A 13,928-nucleotide genomic window follows, 5' to 3' on the forward strand; every position below is an offset into this window, starting at 1 on the left:
TGCGGGGAGCCCCGGGCCCCTTCCGACGCCCTGGGGTCCGCAGTGGCGGGAGACGTACCCCCAGCCTCGGCATGTCACCTCGGGGAGGAGGAGCCAGGTGGGCCGTCGCCGCTCGGGGAAGGGCTGCCGTCAGGTCCGGAGCTGCGGGTCTCGGGGAGGCGGAACTCTTGGGCCCAGCCCCGCGGTCCCGGGGCGCCGGGGTGGGGGGGCTCCGGGGGGCGAGGCGACAGCGCCGGGCCGTTCCGGGCTCTCGCGGGGTGGTGGGTGGAGAGTCGGTGCCCCGGCTGCCAGGCGAGCGGGTAGGCGGGCGGGCCGTCCCCGGCCCGGCCCGCCGCCGCCGCCGCCGCCGCCTCCCCGCCCCCCGGCTTCCTGCGGAGGCCGCGGCCGCCATGTTGTTGTGGGGCTGAGGCGGCGCTGGCAGAGCCGGGCGGCCGTGACAGGCTGCGCAACAGGTTCGCTGCGGGCGGCCTGACGACCACACGGGGCGGCGGCGCGGCGGCGGCCGAGGAGGTCATCCGGGTTCCCGCCCGGGCAAGCCCGCGCCGCCCGTGCTGAGGAGCGCCGAGCGGCGCCGTGACGTGCGGGAGGCGCGGCGGGGCCGCCAGGTGGGTGAAGCCGCCCGGCAGGGCTGCGGCGGGGGGCGCGGGGCAGGTGCCGGCGGCGCCCCCGGGCTTTGCGGGCCCGGGGTGGCGGGGACGGGTTCTGGTGGGGTGGGGGGGGGGGGAAAGAAGCCCCGGGCGGCCCCCCGCGCTAGGCCTGCGCCGGACGGAAACCTGCGGCCCCCGGGTTCCTGTCCCCGCGGCGGGGCCGGGGCGGACGCCGGGCCGGGGCGGCGGCGGCTGTGGGGTGGGGTGGGGTGGGAAGCCGGCCGCTTCCTCCCTGCGGCCTCCTGGGGGCCGGGGCCGGCGAGCGGGGTGGGGTACCCCGCGGCTTTGGCGGGGGTGGGGGTGGAGTGACGGCCCGGAGGGAGAGCCCTCGGGGACACCCTCACGCTTCCGCGGGGACCCATTTTATTTCGGTGGAGTTGGTTTTCCCGTAGTGGATCGCGGTTGGTGCAGAAGGTCGGGCGAGCCGCATCCCGGTGCGTCAAAAGTAGCCCGGGAGTCACGGGAGGGCAGTGGGCGGATGCCGGGCGGCCGCCGCTCGCCAGCTGCCCAACTTGGGGGAACGAAAAAAAAAAAAAGGTGAAAATACGCCTTGCAACGCGGTTGACTCCGCGGACGCCGGAGTCAAGTGGATTGGTTTATATGGGTTTATTTAAACAAATAACCTGCGAGTACAGTGGGTAAACTGAGGCCGGAACTGCAGCTGGACCTCATTCTGTAGAGAGGGGCCCCGCAGAGAGGTCTGTTGGTCGTGTGTCGTGTTGCCCAGTGATTACTGACGACTGCGCCTCATTTATAAGAAACTTGTGCTCCATAAGGAATTGTGGATAGCTTTTGAGAGAGCCAACCGCTTTTATGATAGGAATTAAGGTTAGCCCCAAATTATTGCTTGACTACATGCTGGTGTTTTCTTGCTTACTCAGAGATAGGCAAGGTGTGACTTGAAATGTTGTATTGTTAGTCAGCTTAATTTGGGTAGCCTAGACTGTAGGTTAAGCTTCTTAAGCCTTCCAGAGAAATTAATTGCCTCTCTGCCCCCCTCTATCCCCCCCCCCCCGTTTACTGTGTTGTGAATCTGATGAAACCCTAAAAGCATTATTTATTTATTTATTTACTTACTTACTTTTAAAGATAGGGTTCCAGGAAGGTCTAGAACTTGGCATTTTAAGCTTCCTAGGTGCTGGAATTATAGGGTGCCGGGATTACAAGTGTATACCACCACACCCAGTGCAAAAGCTTGCATTTTTTTTTTTTTGCCTTTTAATGCATTCGTAAGTATTCCCTTTTTTCACCTTTCTAATAAAAGCTAAATTGGTTTAACTTTACTGAAATATTGAGTAAAGAGATTCAGTAGTTAGGTTAATACATCCCAGGGTTCAAATCTGATTTCTCCGGAATGCAAGTAAATATGTTTGGCACATCTTGGGGATGGGCTTTATTTTATTTTTAATAGTACTTTCACAAAAAGGGAATAGTGTACACTCAAACTCAGCAGCTTTCAATTTTTAAAATTTTCTTCATTTTCCTTTTTCTAGTAATATATAGATTAGTTATTTTACAGTAATAATTAGTAATAATCCCTTTTTAAAAAGTGGGAAATTTAGCCTGGTGTCAGTGGCTCATGCCTGTAGTCCTGTCTGCTCAGGGGGCTGAGATCTGAGGATTGCTGTTTAAAGCCAGACCTGGCAGGAAAGCCTGTGAGACTCTTATCTCCAGTTAATCACCAGAAGGCCAGAAGGGGAAATGTGGCTCAAGCTCAAGTGGTAGATTCGTAGCCTTGGTCATCTTTTAGTAAGACAAAAAGAATTTTTGTCCATTTCATTAACTTAAACTTTCTTTAGTATTACTACATTGATAGCATAGCTGTCTTTATTATAGAGTTTTTGCTAGTATTAGGACCTATACTAAGTGGTTTTTTGGTTGGTTGTTTTTTGCCAATCCTCGTACTTGAACTCGGCCTGGGCACTGTCTCTGAGCTTCTTTTGCTTAAATCTAGCACTTTACCACTTGAGCCACAGCGCCACTTCTGTTTTTTTCTGTTTATGTGGTACTGAGGAATCAAATCTAGGTCTTTATGCATCCCAGGCAAGCACTATACCACTAATCCACATTCCCAGCCCTACTAGGTGTTTTATAATAATTACTTAAAGCCTGCTCAAAGCAAACCCTAGGAGTAATTATTTTCTTTACATCAAACAAGTGAAATGTGAACTTGGCCTAAACTGACTAATCTAGGTTTCTGAGCTAGTAAGCATGAGACCTAGGTTTCGGCACTTCCCCTGATTTTGCATATGCCATCTTGGTTCAAAGAGGGAAAAGTTATATGGGCATTATTTTTTTTTTTTTTGTGGCCAGTCCTGGGCCTTGAACTCAGGGCCTGAGCACTGTCCCTGGCTTCCTTTTGCTCAAGGCTAGCACTCTGCCACTTGAGCCACAGCGCCACTTCTGGCCGTTTTCTATATACGTGGTGCTGGGGAATCGAACCCAGGGCTTCATGTATAAGAGGCAAGCGCTCTTGCCACTAGGCCATATTCCCAGCCCCATATGGGCATTACTTTTGAACTGTGTGAATGAAAGTACATATTTACATACTGATAAGTAACTACTTTTTTGTTTGTTTGCTTTAAGTCCCTAGTGTTAGGGATTGAACCTGGGGCATTGTGTACACCAGGGTTGGACAAACCAGATCTATCAATTGCAGCTCTATGAAGGACTGCTAAGTCTGAAGTTTACAGGTCTTTCCCAGAGGACAAAGGAAAGCTCTACCACTGAGCTGAATGAACCACTAGCCCTTGGTGTTTTGAGACAGGATTTTGCCATGTAGCCTGGGCTGGCCTTGAACTTATGATCATCCTGTTTGTTCTCATCAAGTGCTGAGATTTAAAGTGTGTATCACCACATCCTATACAGCATTTTTAAAAAGGTAACTTTTTCTTGGTAGTAGTAGGGTCTGAACTCGGGGTTTTACAGTTGCTAGGAAGGCACTGTGCTACTTGAGCCATACCCCCAGCTCTGCAGCATTTTTATATACTATATTTATTTAGCTGTAAATCCTGTAAAGTTCTAGAAATTACTCAAAATAACTACATCACAAAATGTATAACATAGTTGTTACCATTGAAAAGTCTAGTTTTTTTTTGGTTTTCACATTCTTAAAAAAAATAGACTTTCCCTGTAGAAAAATCTGTGGAAAAAAACATCTCTGAAGAAAGACTGATAAAGGGAAGACCTGGGTAGTCATAGAGGAGGTGAGATTGATTGGAATAGGTCATACACACAGAGACATGTAACAGTCAAATTTCTCCTCTGTATAACTAACGTAAGCTATTTTTTTTAAAGGAAGGCTTTTTTGCATGTGCTAATATTTAAAGACAAGGTGAAGTGGGATTACTTCTGCACTTACATAAGTCTAAAGCTGAAGATACATCAGAAATACTGTATTTCTATTTGATTCAACTTTTGTGTTTGTACTCCAGGCTAAGAAGCACAAAGACCAATGCTACAATTCTCTTGAGTAAAGTGTGTACCTAGTGTTTTTGAGAAAGAGGAACTGAACTGCTCTTAAGGATATAAATGCAAAGAGGAAGTAGAAGAGAAAGGGAGGAACTGAGCAGAAAAAGGACAGTGAGTAGATCATGAAATAATCTGTCTTCAGGACTAAAGCAACATACTTTGTTGCCAAATTTGAGATATACAGAATTGAGATATACAGATACTAAAGAGATCCAGAGTCTGGACAGTAAATAACTTATTTACTGTGGACCTGCTTAGCAATGATTATGGTAGACATTTAGAGGTCTTGTACCAGATGGCAGACCCTTTAACCAACTGTGTTACATTTCCTAGATCCATTTCTTTGTGAATTCCTATTCATCTGACAAAAAGTCTATGTAGCTTGATAACTATTACATGTATTTTTATAACTATACTGAATAAGCATACAGGTATTCAGGCCTCCTACCCCCAGCTCCAGCACTGTATAGCTGCATGACTTTGTGCAAGTTTTATTCTCTGTGTTTTTTAAATCTGGGAATAATAATAACAATATCCATCTCATAGTGCTCTATGTAACATAAAGTGCTTAACAGAGTTTTGCTTAGTGTATGTGTCCAATAAATGTTACCTGTTATTACATCTTGTTTCAATGAGATCAAATTTAGCTTTCCTTTCAGTCTGCATTTTATGTAGTCACTGGGAAAGAAGTTTGCCTTTTTTTCTTTTATTTTTGTCTTTAATTTTGAATTTTACCATCAAAATAGTCCACGTAAGAAGTCTGGAAGATGCCATAGAAGAACTGATCTACAGTCCTATCTTCCAAAAGAGGATTTGTCCTTTTAGTCTCTATAGTTTCTACTGCTTGGGATGATCTCTTCAAGTCTTTGAATACAGATGCTTAAGTTACTAGTAGTTTTCACTGTGAAGAGCACTTGACTAGGGAGAGGTGGATGTTGGGAAAGAATAGTGTCAACTGCAGAAGTCCAAATAGAGAAGGCCCTAACCAGGTTGGCACTGGCTAGTAGGAGGACATTGGTAATCTCTGCTTTACCATTTTGTTTTAACTAAAGCTAACTGGCATATTGGACAACCAATTCAACACCCTACCATGCTTCTCAATCTTCTATCTAATGTGCCTTTGTGGCACTTGTCCAATGACTGCTTAAACATAAAGCTTGACTAGAGTAATTTAATAAATCTCAGTTTATGTAACATCTGGCAGCATTACTTTTTGGTAAGCATGAAATACTTTTAGGGATTATAGCCACTACAGAAGTTAATGAAATTTACTGAGAATGACATGGATGGACTGGAAATGCAAATGCATTCCTCCTGTAAACCAGTCTTAATAAGTCTTTAAAACCTAAGTGGCAGAAGAGAAGCAAACTATCACTAGAATAATTTTAGGGTTTTCTCTGTAAAAGTTTCTCTCCCTTCTTGTGCTGGGACTTGAACTCTGGGCCTGGGCACTGTCCTTGAGCTCTTGCACAAAGCTAGTACCCTGCCACTTTGAGCCACAGCTCCACTTCACTTCCGGTTTTCTCATAGTTAATTGGAGATAAGAGCCTCCTGGAGTGGGCGCTGGTGGCTCATGCTTGTAATCCTAGCTACTCAGAAGGCTGAGATCTGAGGATTGAGGTTCAAAGCCTGCTCAGGCAGGAAAGTCCATGAGACTTTTTTTTTTTAATTATATTTTTTATTTTTTGGTTTATTTTTTCCCAGTCCTGGGGCTTAGACTCAGGGCCTGAGCACTGTCCCTGGCTTCTTTTTGCTCAAGGTTAACACTTTGCCACTTGAGCCACAGCACTACTTCTGGCTGTTTTCTATGTATGTGGTGCTGGGGAATCGAACCCAGGGCTTCATGTATACGAGGTGAGCACTTTACCACTAGGCCATATCCCCAGCCCCTCCATGAGACTCTTATCTCCAATTAACCACCAGAAAAAATAGAAGTGGAACTAGAGTGATAGAGTATTAGCCTTGAGTTAAAGAGCTCAGGGATAGTTCCAGGCCTCAAGTTCAAGTCCCACAATTGACCGAAAAAATAAAAAGTCTCATGGACTTTTCCTGTCTAGGCTGGCAGGAAACTCAGCCTACTGGGTAACTAGGATTACAGGCAGGAGCCACCATTAGCCCAGCTACTTCTGGCTCTTGATGGCTAATTGGAGATAAAAGTCTCAGATTTTCCTGCTGAGGCTGTCTTCAAACCATGATTTTCAGGTCTCAACCTCCAGAGTATCTAGGATTACAAACAAGCCCGAGCCACTGGATAGCTTGAGATTTGTCTTTCTGTGTTGGAATGTTTCTAACCTGTATTATGTTTTCTTTGCTCTCTGTTTGGCCTCTCTTATCTGATCTTTACTCCAGTATTTCTGACTTGGAAGTTTTGTCTCTTTCTTTGTCAAGCATCCTGGTTCCTACATTCAGGATTCCAGAGAGCTTAATAATTTGGATGATTGAGAGGAAAAGAGTGACTTGGATTAGATATGGCTAGTCCCAACCCTTTTCTTAATACTGCTGTCTGGTTCCTAGCTTTGTAGTCCTTATATTAGAGCATAGTGAAATTCCCAACTTTCAATACTAACATTGTATGTTAATGGTTTTACTCTCCGATCAAAAGACATACTAGCTCAGTGCCAGTGGCTCATACCTATAATCCTGGCTACTCAGGAGGCTGAAATCTAAGGATCATAGTTTGAAGCCAGCTTAGTCAGGAAAGTCCTTGAGACTCTCATCTACTAAATACAAAAATGGGGGCGTGGCTTAGTGGTAGAGTGCTTGCGTAGCATGCATGAAGCTCTGGGTTCAATTCCTCCATACTACATAAACAGAAAAAGCCGGAAGTGGCGCTATGGCTCAAGTGGTAGAGTGCTAGCTTTGAGCAAAAGCTCAGAAACAAGGCCCACGCCCTGAGTTCAAGCCCCAGGACTGACAAAAATTTTAAAAAAAAATTTTATAAAAAGATATGAACATAGTCTAACTTTTATCCTGTGTTTATAACCATTACCTTACTTTGCTACTCTAACACTAAAATAATTTATAAGTTTTGTTCAAATTTTGCTATAGTTAACGTCTTTGTAGCTGTATTTGTGTTTACCTCAGTCTAAAGTTTCTGTACTTAAAATTGAAAAAATAACATTGAAAATGATCTTTGAAAGTCAGTGAAGGAAGAAATGTAGAAGTCTAGAGACAGAGGTGGTCATTTCCCATTCTGGTAAGAGTGAGTTGTTTACAATGATTTTGAGGATTATTAACCTTGCCTCTGGGAAAGCCTGAGTAATAAATCCTCGTGTGTGTGTGTGTGTGTGTGTGTATGTGTGTGTGTGTGTATCTTAAATTCCTGGGATCAAGTGATCCTCCTGCTTTAGCCTCCTAAATAGCTGGCATTACAAGTATACCACCTTGCCTGGGTGACCCCAGTATATATATATATATATATTTTTTTTTTTTTTATTGTATCCAGAATGTTTGAATCTAGAATGTTTCTTCTGGATTCTGTGTTGCTGTAACTCAAAATGGTAGTGTGCTAGCCGTAAGCAAAAGAGCTCAGGGATAACACCCATGCCGCAAGTTCAAGCCACAAACTGACAAAAAAAAAAAGTGTGGCTATTTATCACATGTGATGTGATTTTTTTTTTGCCCCCTCCATTTATTTACCTTTTAATTATGTTTTCAAAGAAATTTAAAATATTTATATAGAGGAATATATTTATTCTTTCCCTTTCCTTTGTGTTTTCTTGTAGAGCTTCATAATTAAAAAAAAAGCCTTGTTTCAAGGAAGCAGTATTTTACTTGAAAGTGAAGTAGTTATCTGAATTCTTTTCCCAGTGTACTTTTTATTTGAGCCAGGGAATAGTTTTGCTTTACTATTTGCTCCTGAGACAAGTAATGTAGTTGGCTCTCCTTCCAGTGGTTGAGGCTGAGTCACATACTATTCTTAGGTGTGCTTTTTCTCTGTGTGGGTGAATTGTCTTGTTCAGAATTATTGACTGACTCTTCTATCATTGGTTTAATTTAAAGCCTGACTTAAATGTTATTTATTTATTTATTTATTTTGCCAGTCCTGATGCTTGAACTCACGGCCTGAGCACTGTCCCTGGCTTCTTTTTGCTCAAGACTAGCACTCTGCCACTTGAGCCATAGCACCACTTCTGGCTGTTTTCTATATATGTGGTGCTGGGGAATCGAACCACGGGCTTCATTCATGTACAGGAGGCAAGTGCTCTTGCCATTAGGCCATATTCCCAGCCCTGGGATAAACTTTGGTAGAAGTCCAAGCTTATCATTTGTGAACATTTGTAGAAGTCCAAGCTTATTATTTATTAAATACTTACACTAAAAAAAACCAACTAAGTTTTAGATAAAGAATTAGGAACTAAATTTGTATAGAGAAATTACCTTCTTTGACGCTTTCAGGTCCCAGTGTGCTTTGTATATTTAGGACTATTATTCCTAGACAGTATTTTTTTCAAATGTTGGTTTAAATGGGGAAAACATCATCATCATCATCATCGTCATCATCATCATTAATATTGTTGGTACTGGGCCTTAAACTTGAGGCCTGGGAACTTTTTTGCTCAAGGCTGGCATTCTACCATTTGAGCCACACTGCACTTCTGGCATTTTGGTGGTTAATTGGAAATAAGAGTCTCATAGACTTTGCTGTCTGGGCTGGGTTTGTACTGTTATCCTCAGATCTTAGTCTCCTGAGTAGCTAGGATTGCAGGGGTGAGCCATGGGTGCTTAATGTCAAACATTCTTATTATTAATTGATACAACTGTAATTTAGCTCAGCAAAATAAAGTTAAATAACTAGTTGAAAATAATTTTATTAGTTGTAATGACCATCATTTATGTGAATCTTTCACAGTGCCCCATGTGTTGCAGACATGACATACAAACCTTAAAATGACCTAGCATTTAGGTATGGTTATTCACAATAATAGATTAGGAAGTTGAAGCTATGTAATGTGTAAGTACATTGATCTGAGAAGCAATTACACCAGGATTCAAAGACAGGTTGAGTGATCTGTTTTCAAGGTAAATGTATCAGCCCTTTTGTCCTCCATGCAATTGAAAGCATGCTAAGCTCTCTTACAGGGTTTATGCTTAAAAAGTATTTTAGTAAGCCAGGCGCTGGAGGCTTATACCTATAATCCTAGCTATTTAGGAGCCTGAGATCTGAAGATTGAGGTTCAAAGCCAGCACAGGGAAGGAAATCCAGTGGACTCTTTTTTTTTTTTTTTTGCCAGTCCTGGGGCTCCACAGCGCCACTTCTGTCCGTTTTTTGTATATGTGGTGCTGGGGAATTGAATCCAGGGCTTCATGTATACGAGGTAAGCACTCTTTGCCACTAGGTCATATCCCCAACCCCATCCAGTGGACTCTTAACTCCAGTAAACGACCTGAAAACCAAAAACAGAGCTGTGGCTCAAAATGGTATAGTACTAGCCTTGAACAGAAAAGCTCAGGGAGAGTGCCCAAGCCCTGAGTTCAAGCCCCATGGCAATATATACATACATAATACATAAATAGTGTCTAACATAAGGCTGAGTACTGAGCACTAGGAGACCTTCACAGGAGCTTATAGTGTGAATAGAAGTGGGCTGGCATGAAAACAAAATTTACACTACTGGGTGGTATGTAGTGTGTGTGTGTGTGAGAGAGAGAGAGAGAGTGTGTGTGTGTGTGTGTGTGATGGGTCTTGAACTCACAGTACTGTCCCTGTGTTGTTTTTTTGCTGAAGGCTAGCACTCTACCACTTTGAGTCACAGCATCACTTCCAGTTTTCTGGTGATTAATTGGAGATAAGAGTCTGGCTTTGAATGGAAATCCTCAGATCTCAGCCTTCTGAGTAGCTAGGATTACAGGCGTGAGCCACCAGCGCCCAGCAGTATATGGTTTAATGAGGTAAGTATTAGGTGAAATAGAAAGTGGTAAAGGAAGCTTTCATAAATGGAAATATCCTATAGGTACAGAGGAGAGGAACCATGGGAATAAGATGGAGCTGATGTAGAGGGGAACTATTTCAGCTCTTTAAAGATAGGTAGAAAATAGACTCTTAAAGTACGTTGTATGAAATGTAATGGATATTAGATAGTTTGGAATAAATCAACAGCTTTGTTGAGATTAATTCACTTACCAATTCACTTACCATAAAATTGACCTTTCTAAAGTTTTTAATTCAGTGTTTGGTTAGCCTACATATTCACAGAGTTGTGCAGCCATTACAACTACCTAATTTTAGAACATTTTCTTCATACTAAAAAGAACACCATGTAGCTGTTATTCTGGACTTTCCCTAACATCTGTAGCTGTACACAGCCACTAATCTACTTTGTCTCCATGTATCTGCCATCTAAGACATTTCATATAGATAGAGTTATAGGATATGTGGTCTTCTTTCTTAGCATTCAGATTTTAAGATTTATCCATGTTGTAAATGTGCTCCGTTTTAATGGTGATTACTTTTTGTTTGCTTTGGTGGTACTGGGATTTGAAAGCTAGGCTGGTGCTGTGCTACTGAGCCATGCCTCTCTTCCTGTTTTTCACTTATTATTACAGTAGGGGCTTGCTTCCCACCTGGGCATAGGTGACCCCACCTACTTCAGGCACACATCACATCACATCACATCACATCACATCACATCACATCACATCACGTCACATCACATCTAACTTCTATTCATGTAGCTATAATCTCCTGAGTTTTCTTTCCCAAGTTGGCCTGGAACCATGATCCTTCCAGTCTCAGCCTCCTATAAAGTTTAGGATGACAGGCATGTGCCCAGCAGTGGCTTGAGAAGTCGTCTTGTGAACTTTACTGCTTGGGCTAGCCTTGAACTGCAGTCTTAACAATCTCAGTCTCTCAAGTAGCTAGAAGTAGCTAGAATTACAGGCATGAGCCACCCTCTCTCTGTTGCAAGTAGTATTCTCTTGGATCGATACACTACATTTTATTTATCCATCCATTGGTTGGCATATGTATGTTTTTCCCCTACTCTTTAAAAAGCTATTGTGGGGATGGGGATATGGCCTAGTGGCAAGAGCACTTGCCTCGTATACATGAAGCCCTGGGTTTGATTCCCCAGCACCACATATACAGAAAATGGCTAGAAGTGGCACTGTGACTCAAGTGGCAGAGTGCTAGCCTTGAGCAAAAAGAAGCCAGGGACAGTGCTCAGGCCCTGAGTCCAAGGCCCAGGACTGGCAAAAAAAAAAAAAAAAAAAAAGCTATTGTGAGTAATCTTGCCATGAACCCATGTACAGGCTTTTTGTTGGATGTGTTTGTTTCCATTTCTCTTGGGGTCATTCTTAGAGGTGGAATTGCTAATTTACATTTAAGCTATGTTTAACATTTTGAGGACCTTCCAAATTCTTTTCCAAAGCAGTTGATGCATTTTATATTCCCACTAGCAAAATGTGAAGGTTCTACTTTAGAAGATTATACTGTTGCTGAGGCACTGCACAGATTCACAGGGGAAAATTATTGGATTAGATTGCTGGTTCTCCAGTATGGTCCAAGACATATATAATAGGTCAGGAAGCTTTTCCTGATGAATGATAAATAAAAAATTTAATTAATGTTCTCTGTTCTCAGGGGTCACATTCTTTTCTGTTGCCCTCTAGTAAATAGCTCACTGTGAGCTAGTAATACTTACTTATTTGTTTGTTTTGTTTTGTTTTTGTTGCTAATCCTGGGACTTGGACTCAGGGCCTGAGCACTGTCCCTGGCTTCTTTTTGCTCAAGGCTAGCACTCTACCTCTTGAGCCATAGCGCCACTTCCGGCTTTTTTCTATATATGTGGTGATGAGGAATGGAACCCAGGGCTTCATGTATACGAGGCGAGCACTTTACCACTAGGCCAAATTCCCACGGCCAAGTTATACTTTTTAAGTTATAAAGAATTATTGAAATTCAATGTTCATGAGCTTAAATTAGACCTTATTGAGGTCTCTAGTTGTTGTTTTTTTAAAGTCATCATCTATATAATGCTTGGACAGCGGAAAAACTTCTATTATGTTTACTCATAGTCATGTGTGCATGCAATATGAGCCAGTTCTAATGTGTGAGCTCAGGGCCTGGGCACAATCTCTAAGCTTTTTTACTCAAGGCTGGCACTCTGCCCCGCCCCCCCCCCCCCCCCCCGCCATAGCTCTACTTCTAGCTTTTTGATAGTAACTGGAGATAAGTCTTACAGACTGCCCTGCCCAAGCTGGTGCTATTCTCAGATCTCAGTCTTCTAGGTATTTAGGATTATAGGCATGAGCTACTAGTGCCTAGCTAAGTCAGAAGTCTTTTTAGTTGCTTCTATTCTTGGATTAATATAATTGTAGAATTGATATTACACTTAAATTTTTTTGTTGGCTGTTTTGCTCTTGTGTGATTGTTGCATTGCTGTAATTCAGATGATGCTTTTCTGTTAGAAAATGGGAGCAGGTGAGATAGGTTCTTGTGAATGTTGTATCCAGGCTGGCTTCAAACCATAGTCCTCCTAATCTCTGCCTTCTGAATAGCCAGAATTACAGGCATGAACCACCAGTGTCCAGCTGTTGTTGTTGTTGCCATTTTAAAAATTGATAAATAGGGCTGGGGATATAGCCTAGTGGCAAGAGTGCCTGCCTCGGATACACGAGGCCCTAGGTTCAATTCCCCAGCACCACATATACAGAAAACGGCCAGAAGCGGCGCTGTGGCTCAAGTGGCAGAGTGCTAGCCTTGAGCGGGAAGAAGCCAGGGACAGTGCTCAGGCCCTGAGTCCAAGGCCCAGGACTGGCCAAAAAAAAAAAAAAAAAAATTGATAAATAAATTTTGAACAGTTTTAAGTTTACAGAAAAACTGGATAGAACAGAGTTCCCATATGTTTTTCTCCTACCCCTCTAATAAGTTTTGCTATTATAAGCATATTACATTAGTAGGTTACACTCACAAATTATGAACCAACATTAATATGTTATTATTGACCAATGTCTGTGTTTTATTCTGTTTTCTTTCTTTCTTTTTTTTTTTTTTTTTTTTTACCAAATGTCCCTTTTCTGTCTTGGCTTACTGTCCCGAGACTTCCTTTGTATGTATTGACTTTAACAGTTTTGTATTATAGATGTGTCCTGTTGGAATTTGGTGTTTTGTCATGATTGGATTGAGTTAATGGAATTGGGGAGGAAAAATCACAGTGGTAAAGTGCCATTTTCATTTGGTCACATAAGGGTATATACCAGCTATGCTTTATGACTTTGGTCACCTGGCTGAAATGGCATTTGTTGAAGTTTCCTCTTTAAAGGTGTTCCCCTTCTCTCCTGCCCATTCTGCCTTTCCTTCTTTATGGACTTTGATAGCGTCTTAGTGGCCAGAACAATGAGAAGGGTAGACATTACTAGACACTGCAGGTGCTGGTGGTGATGAAGACTGGAGAAAAAAGTTTGGCTCCCATAATTGTTTTTCTACTTCAAACGAATGAGCCAGGTGCCGGTGGCTCATGCTAGCTCATTCCTAGTTACTCAGGAGGCTGAGATATGAGGATCACAATTAGAAGCCAGCCCTGTTAGGAAAGTCTGTGAGACCTTTATCTCTAGTTAACCATCTGAAAGCAAGAAGTAGATCTGTGATTCATGGCAGGGTGCCAGCCTTGAGCTAAAAAGCTAAGGGACAGTGCCCAGGCCCTGAGTTAAAGCCCTGATATTGGAAACACACACACACACACACACACACACACACACACACACACACACACACACACACAAACACACAATCCGGGTAGGTCAAATACCTACATTTAACGAACTCTAAATGATATAGATATTAGAACAATAAATAGGCCTAGCTGTGAT

At 43.0% G+C, this 13,928-nt stretch overlaps 1 protein-coding gene across 4 annotated transcripts in view; it reads left to right on the forward strand.

Annotated features, from left to right (window-relative positions):
* Positions 1 to 464: 464 nt before the first annotated feature.
* Positions 465 to 13,928, forward strand: part of Itsn2 (intersectin 2) — a 120,848-nt gene continuing 107,384 nt past the window's right edge. For 2 of the 4 annotated variants that reach the window (XM_048353326.1, XM_048353322.1), the window contains exons 1-2: positions 465 to 605; positions 3,241 to 3,320. The gene's annotated coding sequence lies outside the window, so the exon portion shown is untranslated. Of the gene's footprint in view, positions 606 to 1,064; positions 1,082 to 3,240; positions 3,321 to 13,928 lie in introns of those variants that run through there. The other 2 variants (XM_048353323.1, XM_048353324.1) reach the window with 2 other exon arrangements.

This window comes from Perognathus longimembris, chromosome 8 (genome assembly GCF_023159225.1).
Source record: "Perognathus longimembris pacificus isolate PPM17 chromosome 8, ASM2315922v1, whole genome shotgun sequence".
In the NCBI taxonomy this organism is placed as follows: Eukaryota; Metazoa; Chordata; class Mammalia; order Rodentia; family Heteromyidae; genus Perognathus; species Perognathus longimembris.